We start from the raw sequence: 23,618 nt of genomic DNA, 5'->3' as shown, positions 1-23,618 counted from the left end.
ACCGGGATAAACAGCGAGAACACAACCATGGAAAGAATTCAGCCCCTGCCCTCAAGGAGGCTCTAAGAGCTAGTATGGAGATACCCAAAGGAAAAATAGATAAAAGTCACAGTGGAGGTATATGTGAAAAGAAAATATCTCTGTCTCCTAGGAATTAGGGGAAGCATAAAAAGAAACAATTCTTAGAGTTTATTTTTTAAGGAAAGGAGCATGTCCATTTGAAAATACCAAAGGCACGTGGAACAGTTTGGTGCAAGCGGGAGACTACAAGTGGTTGGGTATTGATGAGGGTGCAGACCTGTGGTGGGGTGTGTAAATCCCACGCGAGCTTGGAGCTGTGTAAATCCCCCCTCTCGTTGGCTGCGTAAACCCTCTCGAGTGGGGATTACATGTGGAAGGATGTTCGAGGTCGCTCCGAGCAGCTCTCTCTCGATGCCCGTGTTTGGTGCTCTGGAGCACTTTCCCACCAAGGATGGCTGTTGCCTTGGACGGATGAAGGAAGAAGCTGGTTGCTGATTAGTTGCCATTTATTCAATCTCTCCTCTCTACCAGCTCTCTCCCACCCTCCCTCTAGCCCTCTGTGTGTGTGTGTTTCTATCTCTCTCTAACCACGCAATTATTTCTTCCCGCTGTACCCATCTCCTCTATCTCTCTCTGCTGTCTCCATAACTATCTCTCCTTCAATCCCCTCTTTCTCAATCAATTCGCAGCAACCTTCAATCAATCCATCCTTTTCTCCCTGAAGCCACTTTTTTATCCTCTCAGCATGCCTCCCCAACACGCCTCCCCACGGGGAAGCACAATCAAAAGCGTTTTTCCAGACTTCCCAACCACCTGCAGCCTACAAGGGCAAAACAGCCCTTAAGGTGTGTTTTCCCCCTCCTCAGACCTGCAACTTAATTAACATATTTAGTTCTACTTCCCAATATTTACCATTCTGTATGGACACAGAAATAGACACTTTTAGGCTTATACGGGACTCTCCTGGGGACATCTCACCAAAGACTCAGACTACAGTGCTCAGGCTGGATCAATCATTCCTAACCCCAGTAGGGTCCAAATCTAGTTATTACTTTTGGATCATGATAGAATTTGTCCATGATTAAGCTCTTAACTTATAGTTAAGCATTAGGGCACTTTGGCCAGGCCCATTTTGATGCCAGGGTAGCTCATAGCTCACTGCTTGCCCTGGGTCCATCCAGTCCCTCATCGGGACCCTGCTTTTGGGGATTTAGGAAGTTAGGGCAACTGAGGCTTAAGACGAGAGAGCAGATGTCCAGAAGGTATATTATCTGAAGTCAATCAACTCCCAAGCCACAGGCTTGTCTTTTTAACTGTCTTCCTGCATCCATACAAAAAGCTACTGCTCTGAAATATCTAACCATGCAAAGGACATTGAGAAGAAGAAAAAGACAATATTTACAAGTCAGAGTCTGATCAGGAGACAAAGATACTTGACAGGTTGGGGCAATCGACAAACACAAGCTCCAAGCGCCAGGGAAGAAGGGAAAACCAACAGTATCCTACAATGGGGGTTAAAAAAAATGTGAGGAAGAGGCAGGAGATGAGATTGTTCAAAAGAGCAGAAACCAGGTCAGCGGAGACTTTGAATGTTGTGAGATGGATCAGGGTATCCACTGAGAACATTGGAATGTTGGATGACATAATCAGATTTATATTTTAGAAAGATTCTTGTAGAATTGTGGCAGACAGAAAAGGCAGGCAATATCAAGAAACTGGAGGATGTGTCAAGATAGTGTTAAAGAATTCAGATAAAGATGATGAACTGTGACTATTACAGTGAATATAGCCCTGTAGCACTTTCCTCCCATTGTTCATCAATTTGCTCGAGCAGGCACCAGTAACGTCTCACAACAAATTGTGAGACTTGTTGTTACTGTTTTTGGCATATCAAATACTTTCATGGTTAGCTTGCCAGACTTTGATGTGTGGGCGAGATACTCTTGGTAGGTTTCCGGACTCTCCAAGAGGGGCGAAGTCGCGTGCAAGGCAAATACCCTAGCCGCTGTGCTATCGCTCCAGCCCAACAGTGAATGTAAAGAAGGAAAAATAAATTTTAAATATACTTAGTAGATAAATATCTACAGCTTTTAGTGAGGGATAGGAAAAGGAATGATGAAAAAACTGGTGAGTTTGAGCACAGGAACCAAGATAATAATAGCAAAATAGCAGAGTGATAGTAAAAAATGAGACATAGACTATCTTTGGATTCTCAGTGTCTCTACTTGGATGTCTGGTGATACATTTTTATCAAAATCACCAGTTCTCTCTGAAATTATTCTTTCTCCTTTATATTAATCTGCTTGTGCTTTGACTTGGACAATCTATTGGCACTTTTTAATCCTTATTAGTTCATTTCTTCATCATAGTTCAAAAATTATCGAACAAATATTTTGACCTGCTATGAATATTGTGATAACCCAAACTTAATGCCCACCTAAAACCTCATTCTGGTGAGAGAATATAGGTGATCACATTTATATATATACACATATAAATATCACATAAGAATGATCTCGTAATGATTTAAAATAGGGAAAAGAGCCCAGGAAAACTGAATACCTGCCTTCCACATTTAACTAAAGTGGCCCTTTATTTGACTTTGAATATCTCTCTTTTATATCTTCATTCCTCTATCCCCATACTATCTATTCTATGTCCTCATAGATAGGTCTTACTTTAACCTAGTTCATTAAAAAAAACTAACTTCATGCCGGCCACTAGACTTGACATAGATCTATGAAATAGACTTTTGCAATTTATAAATGATGATGGAATAAATACCCAGATTCCTAAATACAAAACAAAATTGATAAATTCCATATAAAAATGATACATAATCAGTCACAGGAATTCATAGGATTTGTAGATTACTTCTGAAGGGTACCTCAACTGTGTTAGTATTCAAACACTACTTGAATTTGATATTGAAGGCTGTACTAGATCTATATTATGTTTGGGGAAAGCACTTGGAAATGAAAATGTACTACAGAATATAGGAAGGTAAAGATAGCTAAATAAAGTGTGTATGCCATCTTCTAGGAGTTTACTTAGAAGACGATGATGTTAGCTAGGAAGAAAGACTATGACCAATATGTAGTCTTAATGACTTGTCTGATGAATTTACATTTAAATTGTTAGTGAATGGAAATCCAAAATATTTCCTCTTGTCTTTGGTACATGGTATTTTTGTATATTATGAAACACTTGTGAAATTACTACCTACTACTATCTTAGAATATTGGTTATTTAGTGAGAAATTAGTGTTCACAGTTCGTGTGTTGAAAATGATCATATAAAATCTATGTGAATCCTAGTAATTAGTGGCATACCTGCATTTATATCTAAAAACTAATGTTTCTGAACTTTAGAATATTTGATCAGAGGAGATCAGGCACATTTGGGGTGGTATGGCCATAGACTGGAGCTATAGCACAGCGGTAGGGCATTTGCCTTGCACGCAGCCAGCCCGGCCAAGCCAGGTTCGATTCCTCTTTCTTTCTCGGAGAGCCCAGCAAGAAGCTACTGAGAGTATCTTGCCTGCACTGCAAAGCCTGGCAAGCTACCTATGATGTATTCAATATGCCAAACACAGTAGCAACAAGTCTCAAAATGGAGACGTTACTGGGCCCACTTGAGCAAATCAATGAACAATGGGAGGACAGTGCTACAGTGCAGTGCAGAATATTTGATATTTCCCATTACTTTGAAATTAGATGACTACAAATTTCTATTTCTATTAGCTTTAGGAGCAATAGCACAGTGGGTAGGGTGTCTGTCTTGCATACGGCCAACCAGGCTGACCCGAGTTCGATTCCTCCGCCCCTCTTGGAGAGCCCGGCAAGCTACCAAGAGTATCTCGCCCACACCGCAAGCCCCCATGGCGTATTAGATATGCCAAACACAGAAACAACAAATCTCACAATGGAGATGTTACTGGGCCCACTTGAGCAAATCGATGAACAATGGAAGGACAGTGCTACAGGCACACAGACAATTAACTTTAAAGCAAGAAAAAAAAAGGAAAGGAAAGAAAAAAAAAGCCTCCCTTATGTCCTTTACAAAAATTCTGTGAATTGGCAATCTAAAAAACACACAAAAAAATTGAAAACGAAATTTTAGTATATCTCCAGAATGAAGTCTAAATGAAAATATCAAGAATGTTTTCTTTTCCATTTTCTTCAAATATATTAATGATCCATTTCTAGAGTAAGTTTCCAAAGAGATGTTAATTTGTCTTTCTACACAAGAGATTGAATATTTAAATTAAATCTTGAATCAACCTCTAAAGTAAAACTCTCATCTAGGGAACTTTTTATCAAAAGCATATAAACCAGATGATGTTTCCAAAAATAGAACTGCATGTGTTGTATTGATAACTTATCTTTACAGCCAACATTCTGGTTTAGCTTCTGAATTATTCTGTACATGGACAATTTTTTCAAATATAGACTTGGTGACAAATGTAGTACTAATATTCTAATCTATGAATAGATTTGAAACCCAGTATTATTTCAGAATTGGCCAATTCTCTCAAAGAAACATGAAGAATGGTTTTCATGGTTTCAGACTCAATAGTGCCCTCTAAAGGAAATCCATGTTTAATTCTGCATTTATTCTGTCAAAACATCACTTAATTATAAATCACACTATGAATGCGAGATTATTGAAAGAAGTATGGAGCTTGCCTTCCATCAACCCACCCTGGTTCAATCCCGGGCAACCCATATGGTCCCCCGAGCTCTCCCAGGATTGATCACAAGTGCAAAGCCAGGAGTAAGCCTTGAGCACCACTGGTATAGCCCCCAAAAACAAAATAACTAAATAAATATAGATAGATAAAAAATTAACATGGATCGGATCATGTAGTCTGTAACCAGAGGTAGCTGGTTACTTACACAGATTATGCACTGACAGAGAAAATGCCCATAATTCACCCTAATGGTATATGCTCACTGACCTATTGTCATTCCACAGGTATCTTTGCAAAAGTTTTTGGAAAGTACAAGGTGATGATTTCTTAGTTAAAGGTTGAATGCTCTTCCATTTATGAGATAGGATGCTCGGAAGATGATTTAAGTAGGTGTCTTGGGAAATTTCTGTATTGAAGAGAAAATGAGGAGAATTGAGTACTGAGGTAGCCTCAGCTTTTTTGCCCAAAGACACATGGAAAGCCTCTTCATTAGGAGGAAAGATAAATATGCTGAATACAGTACTCTGCTAAAATCCAAGAAAATTCAAAGAAAGGGGTAATATAAAGCATTTATGGATTTTATTTTTTCACCTAGTTTTGCGGTTTATTTTGTATTTTTCCTTCTATCCATTTTGTATGATTCACAAAGATTATCCACAAAGTGCTAGATAATGTTACAAGAAATGTTAGCTAAAAAGTAATATTGTTATTGTCTCTTAGAAATGGGGTAAATCTTGGAGACGAATAGCTGCCTTAGAGACATAAAAAGCATGTACGGATGATGTTAATTTGAGATAGAAACTGCTGTAGCAGTTATTACTGTTGTCATTAGATAGTTGAGAATTATGTTAAAAATATTTCTTCTGTTGCCAAAGCTATACAGAACACTATGTACATTTTAAACTTTTCCTTTAGATTTTTATATCCAGTTTCATCACATAATAGAGATCACAAGTTAGATAGGGAACTGTCACATGTACCTATAGTTTGCACAATAGTTTACCTTGCACAAACAAATATAATATCTCATCTGTGCCTTATAATAACTTTGTGAGATGAGAGGCATAATTAATATTAAAACAAGAAAATATCTCTTGGAGCCGGAGTAGAATTCGTTCATTCATCATCCTGTTATTCGTCGATTGCCTCGAGCAGGCCCCAGTAACGTCTCTTTCATCCTAGCCCTGAGATTATATTCAAGGCTCTTTAGGAGAATGAGACCCATCATTGTTACTGGTATTTGACATATTTGGTACGCTAAGGGGTGTTTGCCAGACTCTGCCCTGTGGGCAGGCTACATTCGCTAGCCTGCAAGTTTGTCCAAAGTAGGAATGAGATAATAAGGTGTCATAAAAAGATGTCCTGATAAGATGTCGCGCGGCCGCGAATGCGGCCACACGGTTCTGGGAGCTGGATTTTATAGTCTCTGAGTCTTGGCCGCTGATGGGATTACACGGCGCCAGGGGGCCAGGTGGTGGGTGTGACCCCCGCCTACTGGAATTTGGAGGATCTGGGTGGAGGATGCTCAACTCCAATCCGAGTAGGCTTGGAGATCTCGGCCCCGAAGCCCGCGTGGCTTTGTCCTTCTGCCAGTACCTTCATGTGTGCAGAGAGTGGTCTCGGCATGGTGGTGGCTGGTCCTGGAGGTCTTCGGCTGCCGGAGCCCTGGTTGGGGCGGGGAGGAAAGCTCAACCCGCTCCCCTCCAAGGGACCCCGGAGAGGAACAGCCAGGCGCAGGGGCAGGAGACTGCACTGGTCTCATCCGGGAGCTGGATTTTATAGTCTCTGAGTCTTGGCCGCTGATGGGATTACACGGCGCCAGGGGGCCAGGTGGTGGGTAGAATTATATAGAATGAGTAGAATTATATAGGGAAATACATTTTCTAACATCTATTTTTTTGTTTATTGATTTAAATATTAAAATATATATGCGGCTAGATATTATTGATAATTGTAAGGCTGCCAAGTTGCTATAAGAGTCAGAGTCAGCAAAGCATTTTTTTAGCTTCGGGCATAATCCAGGTTAAAAGTCACACTTCAGTAGATACAGTTGTAATTAGTAACACAAGGTGATAATAAGAAGTATTATTAGTTTCAATTTTTATACATATTATTGGTATCTAGGGCTATCTATTTTTTTCCTGGTTTTGTCTTGAAACTGAAATCTCAAAATTTTTCCATTGAGATGCAGTGCAGAAACTTTTGAATGGCAGGCCCCAAGCTGAAGGCAGCTTTAAACTAGTGAAGTAAGCCTGCAAGGACCTAATATTTGAAGTTATAGGCTAGAGAATCAGTGAACATGGTTTTCTCAGCACTCATATCTCCGACCATATCCCATAAGAACACAATTAGCCTCTTATATGGAACTCTAGCCAAAGCAGCCGGATCACCCCAACCACATTAGGCCAATAATCCATCTGTCCCTACTCCAATTAACATTCCCCGTCCAAACACAAAAGCAACAGTGAGCACAAGAATCCAAACTGCCGAGGTCACAATATTAAAGCAACACAGAAAACCACCAGTCTTAGAGGGTGAAGGTGCTAGCCCAGAGGATCCAACCAGAAAACTTCTCTGACAAGGAATTTAGAATGGAGATATTAAGGGTATATAAGGAGCTCAATGGAACACACTGGAACAATAAACACATTACCAATAAAATACAAGAGGATACAAGAGATGAAATGAGGGAAATACAAACAAAAGATACAGACAGAAACGACAGATCTGAAGATACCTGGTAGGTGAAATGAAAAAATTCACTGGAAGGGCTCAGCAGCCGAGTAAAACTGATGAAGACAGAATCAGTGAACAGTAAGATGAGGTGCAGAGAATCTCCAAACTACAGCAGAAGATGGAAAAGATCTCTCAAAATAAACCAACAGATAACAAGAGAAAATTGGGATGAAACCAAAAGGAAGAACATAAGAATCACTGGAGGACCAGAGGAGCAGGAAGAAACCCCCAGTGAAGAAGCAACCATCAAAGCTATCATTGCTCAGATGTTCCCAGGGCTGAAGAGTACATGTACCCAAATCCAGGAGGCCCAAAGGGTACCAACTAAAAAAAATCCAAATAAAAATACTCCAAGACATAGCCTAATAGGAATGACAAAAACCAGAGATATAGAATATTGAAAGCAGCAAGATCAAAGAAGGAAATTACTTACAAAGGAGCATCCTTAAGATTTACAGCAGACATAAAAGATGAAACCCTCCAGGTCCAAGACCGTGTTTGGGATAGTGAAAAAAACTCAATGAAATGAATGCCTCACCAAGAACACGTAACCCAGCCAGACCCTCATTCAGATTTGAAGTTCCTTCAAATCTTCACAGACAAACAATAACGCAGGAACTTCATAGATTCAAAACCATTGTTACCAGAAGAAATAAACGGGTTATATTAAGACAAGACAAGCCCCTCAAATACACCAAACACCTGCAGAAAGATGGGACAAAACCCCATACCAGTAATCTCTCTCAATGTCAATGGGCTTCCAAATAGAGAGGGAGTAAGAAGGAAACTTCCTGCCATAGAGGCAGGGCTTGGGTTGAATGGGGGTGGCAGGAGGGTTACTGGGGACATTGATGGTCGGAAAGCTACACTGGTGGAGGGATGGGTGTTCGATCATTGTATGACTGAAACTCAATCATGAAAGCTTTGTAACTGTATCTCACAGTGACTCAATAAAAAAAAATTAAGTCAGTGGGCTATATGCACCAATTAAGAGACATAGAGTGGCAGGATGGATCAGAATATTGAACCCAAAACTCTGCTGTCTTCAAGAAACACCCCTGAAGAGTCAGAGCAAACACAAACTCAAAGTCAAGGCTGAAAACAATTCTACAAGCAAACAAATCTCGCAAGAAAAGCTGGGGTGACCATATGAGTATGAAACCACATAGACTTCAGTCTGAAGATGGCTAAAGGGACAGTGAAGGTTATTTCTTAATGATAAAGGGATCTGTACATCAGGAAGAACTCACAATCCTAAATGTATGTGCACCTAATGAGAGATCAGCAAAATACCTGAAACAACTGCTAATAGGCTTGAAGAAAGATATTGATAGTAACACAACAGTAGTTGGAGACTTCAACTCTGTCACCTCTTGATAGATCAATTAGATTGAAAGTCACCAACGAAATACTTTATTTGAGGAAAGAAATGGAAGAAATGGGTTGGAGGGGGGGAGGAAAAGTGGGGACAATGATGGTGGGAAATGTCCACTGGTCAAGGGATGGGTGTTGGAACATTGTATGACTGAAACCCAATCATGAATAGCTTTGTAGTGGTCTATCTCCAGTGATTCAATTAAAAAATAAAATAAAATAGTTAATTTTAAAAAAAGAAGAAAACCAGGGTTAGCTAGCCTCTTGCATGATAAGCACCCTACCAGTAATACTATCTTTTCAGTCCCATTTTTTCTATTTTTTAATTTAAAAGCTATTAAAGGATTTGGGGGGAACTTGAAAACTTTTAGGAAAGAACAAAAAGAGAAAAGTCAGGAAAATTCATAAACTTTAGACGTTGGCAATTATGAAACTTAGAACTGAAAGTAAGAAACAGGTTTTAGGGAAACTTTGTCATGATCATATCTTTGCTATTATAGCAATATTTTAATTCATGCTTTTTACCCACTGAATAATATTATGCCTTGGTTCCAGTGATTGAGTCTAAAATCAGTATCTCCAGAATATATTTTCCTTATCCAGCATATATTCACTGAACATATCCATATGGACATCTCACAACAAACTCAATGTGCTTAAAATGGAACTACTTGTCTTATTATCTCCCAAGAATGTTCTCATAGTCCTTACTTCAGACTCTGTCACTCTCGATAATAGATTTTGCAGTTAATAAAGAGAATGTAATTTGTTTGTGTTTTTGTTTGGTGGGGGGGGAGCAGTGCTTAGGGTTTACTTCTGGCTCTGTACTCAGGAATTAGTCCTGGCAAAGCTTGGAGGACCATGTGGGATGCCAGAGATTGAACTCCAGTTGGCCACGTGCAAGACAAGTGCCCTACCGGCTGTACTATCTCTCTGGTCCCTCAAGAGAATATCTTTAAGAGAGTCTCCTAGCAACCTCTCAGCAAAGGAAAAGATCCATCTGACAACACACACAAGTCAATTATATGGCTGGTCTCAACTAACTTTGTAGTTAATGTAAATGATACGTAAAACATTATTTTTTTTGTTTTTCAAAAAAGATTAAAATAACTATCAATGGAAGAACATAAGAAAATAATTTCAAACTAAATGAGAAATTTTCATTCTGTAATATGTGTATGAGTAAGAGTAGCAATGAAATTGGCAACTAAATCCTGTAGGACTAGCTAAGTTATTATTGTAGTGTTGGTGTCAGAATCAATATATTAATTATGCCAATAAATTGTTAGTTCTAGAATCAAAATTACATTAGGCTAATCACAACTATACTACATACACATATACATATAGCTTTCAATTACACTATATTTTCAATTGCCAAAATGTATGTACATTTTCTGGCAGCAATACATTTCATGGAAACTGGGTCCTGGAAAAATGCTTCTCTTGATATATATTTGCAAAACTAAACAATTTTATCATTTCCTTTACCTACATTCCCCCCATCATCACCACCACTATATTATATGGCTGGATACTTGGCCCCAATCTATTTATATCTATATCTGTTTATAACAGATTACATGGAAAGAGTTCCGTCCTAGATAAAGTGACTTCCCCCCCCACACACACACACTCATATTGGATGCATAAATCCAGGAAACTAGAGAAAGACAGATGGAGACTTTGTATAGCAAACAAAATCAGAGTCGTGGAAGCATGTCTTATTTTGTATGTAAATAAATACTTCCTATGGATCTACAGTGAATTCTTGGTTACATACATCTGTCTTCACAGATGCTGAATGTGAGAAATGTGAGTACATAGTTCTAATTTATCTTTTATTTAACAAATCTTTATATATTGGCTATTTTTAGACAATTTCGATGTTTTATAAACCTCAAGCACAGAAAATATTTGCGTGGACCATAAACTACACACTACACACACACACGCATTATCAAATTGAAAAAGTTGGACTTCTGAAATTTGTTTAAGAAATTTGATTCTGGGCAAAACTTCCGGCCCCTGATCCAGGTTGCCTTCACCGGAGCCCCCTTGGAGGGGAGTCGGGTAGAGTTCCCCTCCCCACCCCAAGCAGAACCTCAGCAGTCAAAAACCTCCAGAACCCAGCCACAGCCATACTCAAGGCTCAGACAAGCCTCACTCATGAGGGAACCAACAGAGGAACCCAGGTAAGCAGGACCCATGACTGAGATCTCCAAGCCAAGGACTGGGCCTCCTCCACCCAGATTCCCCATTTTCCAGTAGTTTGACAGTCACACCTACAAACTGTCCCTAGCTCCATATAATCTCATCAACGGCCAAAATCCAGAGGCTATAAAACAAACCTCCCAGAAGAGAGCAACAGTTTTCCTGGAGTGCATGGCCACAAATCCGTGTGACCTCTTACACTCTAGCCCACTGATGTACCTAAAGCAGCACATATGTGTTTTGTTTTAACATATTTGCTTGTATAGTATTCTCTTACATACAGCCTTAAGGGGCCTCAGAATGAAATCAACAACCTTTACACACTTCCATCTTACTATGGTTGGAAGATGCTTGCTGGTTGGGTGGGTGTTTGAATATTATCTGTAATGAACTATTGTGAACTACTTTATGAAAATAAAATGTATAAAAATTGCAAAATAAATTTTCTAAAGAGAAATTTGTTTCTGGGCCAGAGTGATAGTACAGTGGGTAGGGCAATTGCCTTGCACACGGCCAACCTGGGTTTGATCCCCAGCATCCCATATGGTCCCCGAAGCACCACCAGGAGTAATTCCTGAGTGCAGAGCCAGGAGTACCCTTGAGTATCGCTGGGTGTGACCCAAAAAGCAAGCAAGCAAGTAAGCAAGAGAAGAGAAGAGAAAAGAAAAGAAAGGAAAGGAAAGGAAAGGAAAGGAAAGGAAAAGAAAAGAAAAGAAAAGAAAAGAAAAGAAAAGAAAGGAAAGGAAAAGAAATTTGTTTCTGTAACAAAACCACACTCCTCCCAAAAAATCAAATTTAAACCACATTTAGGGGAGGCAGTGCCCAGATAACTGTAGAGGGAACAATCTGAGACAATTTGAGAATCCTCCTGTGTCACCACAACAAAGAGTTCTGTAGTCTGGATTTAATACAGAATTTCATTGGTAGTTAACTGGGAAAATTCACTCAAGGACCCAGTAACCATCTCTGAAGATTCACCACTGTAGAACATGGAGTTGCAGCAGATTTCAAAGTTGAAGTGTGTGATTCTGGGGGCAGAATAAATGGTGCAGAGTCTATAGGTGCAGAACTCTAACACTAAGAAAACAGAGGGGTCAACACATACTTAAAACTTCACTCTTACAAAACCTAAGCAGGAGGAAACATGAAAAGTGAGCAAGACTATATTAATTCTCCCAATCCATGTGCAGGGGATGTGTTTCCATTTCCTCAATGTTCTCTTTTATTTCTTGAAGTAGCATTTTGTAGTTTTCTTTGTTCAGGTCTTTACCTCAACAGTTAAGCTGATTCTGATGTATTTTATTTCCTGAGGCATGGTTATGAAAGGGATTGCTTTTTTCATCTCTCTTCTCTCACATTATTTGTGTATAGGAAAGCCATGGACTTTTTGGTATTGATTTTATAGCCTGCAACTTTACTATACAAGTCTATTGTTTCTAGGAGCTTCTTGGTAGAGGTTTTAGGGTTCTATAAATATAGCATCATATCATCTGCAAATAGTGAGAGCTTGATTTCTTCTGTTCCTATCTGGATGCCCTTAATAGCTTTTTCTTGCCTAACCGCTACTGCATCACCTGTCCCAACAAACTCTACTACAAAGCAGTAATAATTAAAACAGCGTGGTATTGGAACAAAGGCAGAGCCACAGACAAATGGTACAGGGTTAAATGTCCCTACACACCCCCTCAAATATATGATCATCTAATCTTTGATAAGAGAGCAAGAAATGTGAAGTGGAGCAAGGAAAACCTCTTTAACAAATGGTGCTGGCAAAATTGGACAACAACATACAAAAAAAAAATGGGCTCAGACCTCTACCTAATACCATGTACAAAAGTCAGATCAAAATGGATTAAAGACCTCAACATCAGACCAGAATCCTTAAGGTACATTGAAGAAAAGATTGGTAACCCTCCATGACATTGAAGTGAAAGGTATCTTCAAAGATGAAGCACCACTGACCAAGCAAGTGGAAACAGAGATAAACAAATGGGACGATCTTAAACTAAGAAGCTTCTGCACCTCACATTGAAGACAAAGTTGGCAAAACCCTCCATGACATTGAAGCTAATGGTATCTTCAAAGATGCCACGCCACTGGCCGAGCAAGTGAAAACAGAGATAGATAAATGGGACTATCTTAAACTAAGAAGCTTCTGCACCTCAAAAGAAACAGTGACCAAAATACAAAGACAGTCTACAGAATGGGAAAGGATATTCACCGAATACACATCTGACAAGGGGTTGATATCCAGGATATACAAAATACTGGTTGAACTCCACAAGAAGAAAACATCCAACCCCATCAGAAAATGGGGCAATGAAATGAACAGAAACATTCTCAAAGAAGAAATCCGAATGGCCAAAAGGCACATGAAAAAATGCTCTTTATCACTAATCATCAGGGAGATGCAGATCAAAACAACAATGAGATATCATCTCACACCACAGAGACTGGCACACATCCAAAAGAGCAAAACAATCGGTGTTGGCATGGATGTGGGGAGAAGGGAACTCTCCTTCATTGCTAGTGACAATGCTGATTGGTTCAGCCTTTTTGGAAAACAATATGAACGTTTCTCAAAAAACTGGAAATTGAACTCCCATTTAACCCAGCAATACCACTTCTGAGACTATATCCCAGAGATGAAAATATACAGTAGAAATGACATCTGCACTTGCATATTTATTGCAGCACTATTTACAATAGCTAGAATCTGGGAAAAATCCGAGTGCCTGAGAACAGATGACTGGTTAAAGAAACTATGGTACATCTACACAGTGGAATACTATACAGATGTTAGAAAAGATGAAGTCATTAAATTTGCATATAAGTGAATCAACATGGAGAGTATCATGATAAGAAAAGTCACAAAATCAGCACAAATCTGTTGTACTTCTATGTGAAATACAATGAGCTAATAGTGAAAGTTATATATTATTGAAGTTTATATATATGTATTAATGATTTGCTCTTTGTCCAAAAGCATCACAAAATCACACGAATCACAAATCATCCTGTTATTCGTTGATTGCCTCGAGCAGGCCCCTTCATCCTAGCCCTGAGATTATATTCAAGGCTCTTTAGGAGAATGAGACCCATCATTGTTACTGGTATTTGGCATATTGGGTATGCCACGGGGAGTTTGCCAGACTCTGCTGTGGGGGCAGGCTACATTCGGTACCCTGCCAGTTTGTCCAAAGTAGGAATGAGATAATAAGATGTCATAATAAGATGTCGCGAGGCCACGCACTTCCGGGAGCTGGTTTTTATAGTCTCTGAGTCTTGGCCGTTGATGGGATTACACGGCGCCAGGGGGCCAGTTGGTGGGTGTGACCCCCGCCTACTGGAATTTGGAGGATCTGGGTGGAGGATGCTCGGCCCAAATCCGAGTAGGCTTGGAGATCTCGGCCCCGGAACCCGCGTGACTTTGTCCCTCTGCCAGTACCTTCATGTGTGCGGAGAGTGGTCTCAGCATGGTGGTGGCTGGTCCTGAAGGTCTTTGGCTGCTGGAGCCCTGGTCAGGGCGGGGAGGAAAGCTCAACCCGCTCCCCTCCAAGGGGTCCCCGCGAGCAAGGACAGTCAGGCGCGGGGGCAGGAGACTGTACTGTTCTCTTCCGGGAGCTGGTTCTCTCCAAAAGCATCAAATACCTAAAAATCAACTTACTTAACAAAGGATATGAAAGAATACTTTGATGACTGTGGCTATTAAAATAAAGGCACAAAAGGGAAAATATTCCCATGTTCATGGATGTCAAGAACTTAAATTAATAATGACCAGATACTCAAAAAGCGTTATACAGATTCAATGAAATCCCTATCAAATATTTAATGCCATTTTTCAAAACAATACTATTAAAATTGTATGTAAACATAAAAATTTATATAATCAAAACAATTATAAAGAAAAAAATGAGGCACTGTATTCCCTGACTTTATAAAAGCTATTGTATTTTAAACAGAGTGGTAGAGGTGTAAGAGTAGACTCTCAGACCAATGGAATAGAATTGAGATTCTAAAGGTAGACCTTCTACCTGTATGAATAGTAGATTCAAAGGAGCTAAGAGCAGCAAGGGTAGAAGAAAAACCTCGTCAGCAAATGGTGGCTGGGAAACTACATGCAAAAAAAAAAAAGAAACAAAAAGAGTCCTACCTCCTGCCATCTCAAAAGTTATTTTAAAATGGATCAAAATCCTCAAAACTAGACACAAATCTATAAAATGCAGAAGAAATCGGAAGAACTCACCATGATATTGACTGAAGACATATATTCAATGGTTTGAAGCCATTGGCAAAGATGACAAAATAAAAATCAAAAAATGGAACTACATTAAACTACATCAAACTAAAACATTTCTGGGTTGCAAAAATTATGATGGCTAAAATTAAAAGTCATTTTAAATGGGAGAAAAATATTTTCACATCGTATATCTGACAACGCACTAATATCCATGACAAATACAGCACTCACCAAACTCAACAAAACAAATGCATAAAAATAGGAGGGGGGCAGAGAAGCTTATGGGTATTTCCTCAAAGCAAATACACAGATGCTCAACAGTCATATGTAAAAGCATTTATAACTATCATGGAAATGCCAATCAAAATGAAAATGACAAATCCCCTCTTACAAGTGATAATTACATATATCAAACAATCCAGAAATCACCACTGCTGGTGGGAATACGGGAAAAACAACAACAACAACAACAGCAACAAAACACCTCATTTAGAGTGGGACTGTCATCAATTTCTATAGAAAACAGAAGACTCTTCAAAAGTTAAAAATAGAGCTTTCCTATGACCCAGCAATTCCACTCCTTAGTATGTATCCAAAGAACAGAAAAACATTAATTTGAAAAGATGTGTGCCTACTTATATTCATTGCAGTGTTATTTACAACAGCCAAAATCTGAAAACAAACCAGACTTCAATCACATGAAGGGATGAGTGTCGTATTTGTACGTAATGGAATAGTAGTCACCATGAAGACGAAATCTTGTATTTTGCTACAACCTTCATGGAGCTAGAGGGTATCGTTAAGTGAAGTAAGTCAGAAGGACAAATGGCAGATGTCTTAACTCATCTAGGATAGATAAACAAAGGGAAAGAGGACAATAGAAATAAAAATGAGGTTACAGAGGTGTGTGGGATGAGTGAGGTGAGGAATGAGCAACTAAACCTGACGTAACAACAGGGTGGGGAATCTTTGCACTGTGTCATAGTGGCAGTTGGCAGTGTAGGAATTTTGTACACCAAATGCATAAATATTAACACTATTGCACAACTGTTATTCCATTATTTTTTTTTAGAAAACCAAACAATGATTGTATTTTCTTCAGAGAATTCCATGCAATACTTAAAAGATATCTCTGGAAGCTTAGGGATTATAGCATATAAGAATGATGCATGAACTTCCTAATATGTTGGGTATTGCTAGTTCCAATAATATTCTTCTTCCTGCCAAGTTCAAATCTCTTGACATAACTTGTTGCAGCCATAAAAGATAGTGAGTACTTTGACCGGGGCAAAGATGAGTCCAAAGTACTCATGTATACTGTGACCACAAATACCAAGTACTAGCTTTGAATTTGGCAAGCTCTTGTTATGATGTGTTTATAAATAAATGAAGCCCCTCACCTCCTCCCCCCCACACACACCTCTACTAGTGTTACCTTAGAATGACAGTTCTAAAGCTTGAGAGACATCAAGATCCCCAGAAGGGTTTGCTTAAATAGAGACTATCCCACTCTGAGGCTGTCTGGAGCCAAGCTTGAAAACTGGATTTCTAACAAATTTCCAGGGACCACTGCTGCACCTCTAGAGGGGAGACATGTTCAAAGCACACAGAACATTCTTTATAAAAGGAAAATTCGGTATTTTTCAGAGAAAAGGACATTGGACATGGACAATGGACATGGCAGGAAATGTCTCCTGCCTAGTATTAAGGAGTTCACATTGATTATAAACCAACTTTTAGGCCTTATTTATTGAATCTGGACCTCAGTGAGAATGTTTAAAGTGATAACAAACTAGCCTACATTATTGGGTTCTACTTATCTCTTTACTGAAAAATATTTTAAAGAATACATAAGTTTATGCAGAAGGTGCTAGTCTGTAAGTGTTTAGGAGAGTAAATACCAGAGAGTAGTGCTATTATATGAATCAAATATTAAAGCTAATCTTAAGATATTAGGGAAATTTGAAAATAATTTTTATGTTTCCAGGTATACTCAGAAGTTTCTGGTAATCACAAGTGCCTATGTATAATTTCAAGTTCTTTTCACCAGGGTAAAAATGCATCTGTTATGACATTATTGCTGTGGACAACGCTTAAATAAGATCAACATCAACTAGGCAAGAACTTGAAATTTTTACTTAAATTAGCTAAAGAGGGTGGAAAGGCAGTCTCCCTAATTCATGCTATTCAGAATATTCCCTAGCTCTCCTGTCAAAGAGGCTTCATCTGCAATTGTTTTGAAATACTGGATGGGTTCCCGATTACCATTTAGGATTTTTTACATGGCAACAACAGGTGAAGCAAAACCGTGGTAAGTAAAACTTGAGTCTCCCAAGGACTGCTTGAAGCAGCACTAAATACTCTCTCTTTTTTTTAGATTCTTTTTTAAATTTATTTGAATCACCGTGAGATAGTTACAAGCTTTCATGTTTGGGTTACAATCACACAATGATCAAACACCGATCCCTCTACCAGAGCACATTCCCCACCACCAATATCCCCAGTATACCCCACCTTTCCCACCCTCCCCCTGCCTCCATGGCAGACCATAGTCCCTGTACTCTCTCTCTACTTTTGGGCAGTAACTACTCTTAAAGAGGAAAATTCTCACCTCTGTGTGGGGAAAGTGAAAAGACAAGAGTCGCTTTAAAAATGGCAATTACTGGGCAAAAGAATACTTATTTTCTAGACTTCAACGTTGACAAGTTTATTAGGCTTAAAAGAAGCCTCCCATGTTGATGTAGAAATAAAATGCCAAATTTAAAATTTAGCATTAAAGAGGAGGGTGTCGCCTTCCTCTTCTCATATGCCTCCCATTTTGCTTATTTTCTTCTCTCAACGATATGTAACTCAGCCGGAGGGCACAAGTCAAGCACGTGCAATGGCCTGAGACAGAGTTGGGCATCACTAGGAGTGGTCCCAGCTCCCTCCGTTTTCCTGTTGGTGGCCCCTGCATAATATAAATAAATCCTCCTAATAAGTTTATAAGAAATGATCAGCACATTTCACATGCAAGAAAAGTTAAATTTCACCAAAATTGTTATTGATGGTTGGAGAACTTCAACCCAATTTTCAACCCATAGGCCAGTTTTCTTTCTACCAAAGATTATTTCTAACTGCTTTCTAGGCTGAGACTATATAACTGTACATGGATGTATATTTTACAAAAATAATACTCAGATTAGAAAATATGTATGTGTCTCTAAGTTTCAGTCTACGTGTATTGCACAATATCACATATTAAGTACTGCTGAAATAGTTCAACATTTTATGACCAATGAATTTAATAGCAGAATTCCGTGGCTGTCATCATACCATATTACAAAATTAGCTGTTTCAAGGAATAAGATACCTTAAGTAGTCACTTCATATTCACTGAGTCTTTTTGTTTATCCTACATAAGAGCCATCAATTTTAAGTTTAAACTGGAAGATAATCACTATCATGATCACGATTATCCTGTTGTTCGTCGATTTCCTCAAGCAGGCACCAGTAACATCTCCTTCTTCCTAGCCCTGAGATTGTAAAAGAGCCATTTCAATGCTCTTTCAGGATTAGGAGAATGAGGCCCATGATTGTTACTGGTATTTGGCATATTGAGTACGACACGGAAGTTTGCCAGACTCTGCCGTGCGGGCAGGATACTTTTGGTGCCTGCCAGGTTCTCCAAAGGAAAAAATAAAATGTCGCATGGCCGCAATTGTGGCCGCGCGCTTCCAAGAGCTGAGTTTGATAGTCTTTGCATCTTGGCCATTGATGGAACCAACCGGGCACTGGTGGCAGCTGGTGGGTGTGACACCTACCTACTGGAAGATGAGGGGAGTCTGGGTGGAGAAGGCCCAGTCCCAATCCAAGTAGGCTTAGAGACCTCAGCCCCGGGACCCGCATGCCTGGGTTCCTCTGCCAGTTCTTTCACGCATGCAGCCCGTCCGGACGTGTGGAGAATGGTCCCAGCATGGCCGTGGCTGGCTGCAGAGGTCCCCATGTACATATTTTTTTAAATAAGAAAAACTTCCTGTCCATTCCACAGAAATCTTGATCATTCTATAAGTGGGGTAGAAGCTGGGAGTCAACCTGTCTCCTGTATATGTAACTAGACTCTGGGTGGGCACATAATACAAACTAGCCAATCTTTGACAAGTTTACAGGAAATGTTTTTCTTCTTAAGGTGTCAGCTGAAGGGTGACAAGGTTTAGGCTACCAATTGCAATATTGCTACAAAATGACAAATTTATTTGGAAATGAGACCCAGAGAGACTACTAAGAAATAGAACAAATACTATTATTTAAATCCTCAAATGCTTTCTTGAGCTTTCCTGATTTAAAACAAAAATAATTTCCTATTTTGCTTAAAATAGCATAATTTTTTGGTCATGTTTTCAACGATGAAAAATGTTTTCTTTCCTCCCAGGATGGGAGATGCGTGATGAGAGTAGACTATAGACCAAACACGATTGCCACTCAATGTTTCTTTTACAAACCACAGCACTTAAAAGGAGAGATATAAAAAAAGGGAAGGTGCCCTGCCATGGAGGTAGGGTGGAATGGGTGGGATGGGGGGTGGGAGGGATACTTGGACCTGTGGTGGCAGAAAATGGGCACCAGTGGAGGGATGGGTATTCGATCATCGTATAACTGAAACCCAAGAATGAAAATTTGTAAGTCTACAACTGTACCTCATGGTGTTTCACTAATAAAATTTTTTTCTTTTATTTATTTATTATTATTTTATTATTATTATATTTATTTATTTATTTTTATTAGTGAAACACCATGAGGTAGTTATAGACATAAATTTTTGTGCTTGGGTTTCAGTTATACAATGATCAAGTACCCATCCCTCCACCAGTGCCCATCCTCCCCCACCACGGGTCCCAGCATCCTTCTACCCCCATGCCCCCCCGGTCCCACCCTGCCACTGTGGAAGGGCATTCCCCCTTGTTCTCTCTCTCTTCTTTTGGGTACTGTGTTTTGCAAGAGAGGCATTGAGTGGCAATCATGTTTGGTCTATAGACTACTTTTAGCATGTCTCTCCCACCCTGGGAGGGTCTTCACAACACCCTTTATTTGGTGCTCTCTTCTCTATCTGAGCTTCCTTTTCACCTAGCACATGTGGCTGGCCTTCAAGTCATGGAGCAAAATTCCTGGTACTAATCTCAGCCATTCCTGCGTGTTTGTCTCCCTTTTTGTTGCTTTATGTTCCCCAGATGAATGCAAGCTTTCTGTGTCTATCCCGCTCTTTCTGACCCATTTCGCTTAACATGATACTTTCCATGTAGTACCACTTGTATGTAAATTTCATAACTTCATCTTTTCTAACAGCTACATAGTACTCCATTGTGTGAATATACCAAAGTTTCTTTAACCAGTCATCTGTTCTCGGGCACTCAGGTTTTTTCCAGATTCTGACTAACTAATAAAAATTTTTTTAAAAAGTTTTCTACTATATTTTTGGATTTACTAACATTTATCGAATGCAATTTCCTACCAGTGTGATCTATTATTTATGTATTAAAATACATCTATTAGCCTCAACTGTAAAGAAGAATAAACTTTTAGTTAAAAATTTGTGAAGATTACCTGAGCTAAAGCCCACAGAAGTGCCAATGCCACAGCTGGAGCTATAGCAGCAGGTAGGGTGTTTGTCTTGCACGCGGCTGACCTGGGTTCGATTCCCAGCATCCCATATGGTCCCCGGAGCACTGTCAGGAGTGATTCCTCAGTGCAGAGCCAGGAGTAACCCCTAACATTGCCAGGTGCAATCCAAAAAGGAAAAAAAAGTGTCAATGCCCTGTCTGATATTTAACAAAACGTACTTTTCTTCCTGTTCTCTCCATTAAAAAAAAAGTGTACTGTATCTGATTTTATATAGTAATTTTATAATTTTATAGTAATTTTATATAGTAATATTAAATATATACTATTATTTGTAACAGAAAGTTGGTTCTAATAACACTAAGTTTTTGGAAATATTTTACATGTATCAAGCTCATTTAAGGTATTCATCCACCATAAATTGTTATGATTAATAGTTTCGATTTGTAAAGGAGAAAGTAGAGAGGTTTTGTACCTTATCCAAGGACCCAGGCATTGTGGGAACTGAGGTCCACGTTTTTACATTATACAATCATAAAGTTTTATATTTCCTAGACTTCATTTTCTTTTTAGCAGTGAGTTTATATCATTTAATCTCTCCATATGTCATTCCACCTATCTCCTAAAAGAATCTCTTTAAGGTGTATTTGGGTGAGCTCGGGAGACCACATAGGGTGCTGGGGATAGAATCCCAGTCAGCGGCAGCAAGGCAAGCACCCTACTCACGGTGCTACTGCCTGGCCCCTCAGCTCCCACAGTATTAATATGATCAAGATCATGTGACTGAGAGAAATGTTAAGAATGAATGAATAAAAACTAAAATAATCTGGTAATGTAAGATCCAATCTAATCTAGTTTTAGAATATTCGTTTATTTCAACTAAAAATTCTAGAATGAAAAAAGGGAAGAATGAAATACAAATTAATCCGTGCAGGCTGTTTTTCCATGTAGTTTGTGACCTTAGATATCATTCAAATAAAGAGGCAAAATTTTGATTTTGATCTTTATTAATAAAAGTTCTAGTACAAAAAAAAACAAAATTAACTTTACAATTTAAGAAAAAAAGTGATTTATTCTCTAAAGCTTGTTCTGTACATTTACTCTCCAACTTTAATAATGCTTCTAGCTTTACAAGTCAATCTTCAGTTAACCTTCTAATAATTATGTCTTGTGGCATCTGGTCAAAATATATAAAATATTCATAGAAAAAAGCAAAGATATTAATTTAAATAACCGAAACATAAAACTCCACTAGATTTTTTATACCTAAAATTAGAATTCTTTTAGCAGAAAAATTAGCAGCTATGAACAAAATTAACATTGCATAAAATTTTATTGTAGTAGGAACTACATTTCAATAATATTATTTCCCATACATTAGAATGATGTGCAACATACTAAATGCTTGTTTGTATCAGACATAAAATTTCTTTAAAACATTTAGTTTTAGATCTTTAGGGAGATTCTGCTCCCAATAAATGATAGGAATACAATTTAGATTATAGGTGGTATATATTTTAACTAGCCACCTAACCACATAAGTTTTTCAAATATCTTTGAAATGATATTCAATAATAAGCCTTTATAAGAAGCCAAGTGAAATAGTAAAAAAAATTTATCCCCCTCAATGATATGTATGCTTAGCATAAAAAAAATACCATGAACATTTGGTGTTGTAAACACAACATTTTGTGTTGTAAATTCTTGAAACAACAGCTCATTTTAGAGTAAGTGCCAATCTACATCTCTTCATTCTCCCTCTGACTTGCTATTTCAACCATTCTTCATTCTACGTGTTTAGTTTCCATGACTGGTGGTGTACCACTACTTCTAAAAGACTAATCTCACATAATCATTAACTCCCGTGCAGCCAAAGTGAGCTACAAACAGCAAATTGCAATGCATTTCAACAAAAATTCACCTACCCTACCCAGCCTGGCAAACACCCCATCTGTGAAACACTTTTTGCAACAATGCTTTAAAGTTAATTCTACAAGTTAAATAGGATATTATACTCTTTGATGGTAAGTTTACATCTTAAACATATATTAAGGGAGTATGGTACTGCCAGCAGGTCAACCTATACCTGCCGGGCAAGTGCATCAGCAGCCTGATGGTGCCTTCAGATTTCCAGACGCCCCAAAATTGCTGCTGTGACTTTGGCCAGACCCAAAAACTTGGGGCCAAGTTTACCAAGAAAGTAAAGGGTCAAAAGTTAGGTATGTGGGAGTCACACCTGGAAACCACCTCCGGCTCAGCTATACAAGCTCATTTATTGGCCTTATTTTCAGAGACCCAAAAATCTCGAAAGAGATCAAAAGACGCAGTTAGGGTTGGTGGCACAGCAGTAAGTGGGAACCCGTGACTGAGATCTGGACTGGGCCTCCTCCTCCCAGGTCCCCAGTTTTCTAGTAGCTTGGCAGTCGCACCCACAAACTGCCCCCACGCCATGTAATCTCATAAATGGCCAAGACCCAGAGACCATAAACTAAAGCTCCTGGGAGAGCACCACAGAATGTCCTGACCCTGCACCAGGCTATCTTCACTGGGGCACCTCGAGGGGGACGGACTGAGTTTCCCTTTCCGTCCCAAACAGAACCCTGGCAGCCAAAAACCTGCAGAACCCAACTGCTGCCATGCTCAAGGCCACTCTCCACACACTCAGATGAGCCTCACCCAAAGGGGATGAGCCTCACCCAACACAGGATGAACCTCACCCAAGAGCGGACTGGCAGGAAAACCCAG

Source organism: Sorex fumeus, unplaced genomic scaffold (genome assembly GCF_029834395.1).
Source record: "Sorex fumeus unplaced genomic scaffold, SorFum_2.1 ptg000008l, whole genome shotgun sequence".
Classification (NCBI taxonomy): Eukaryota; Metazoa; Chordata; class Mammalia; order Eulipotyphla; family Soricidae; genus Sorex; species Sorex fumeus.
The sequence above is the reverse complement of the archived record's forward strand: the minus strand, read 5'-3'. Positions refer to the sequence as shown.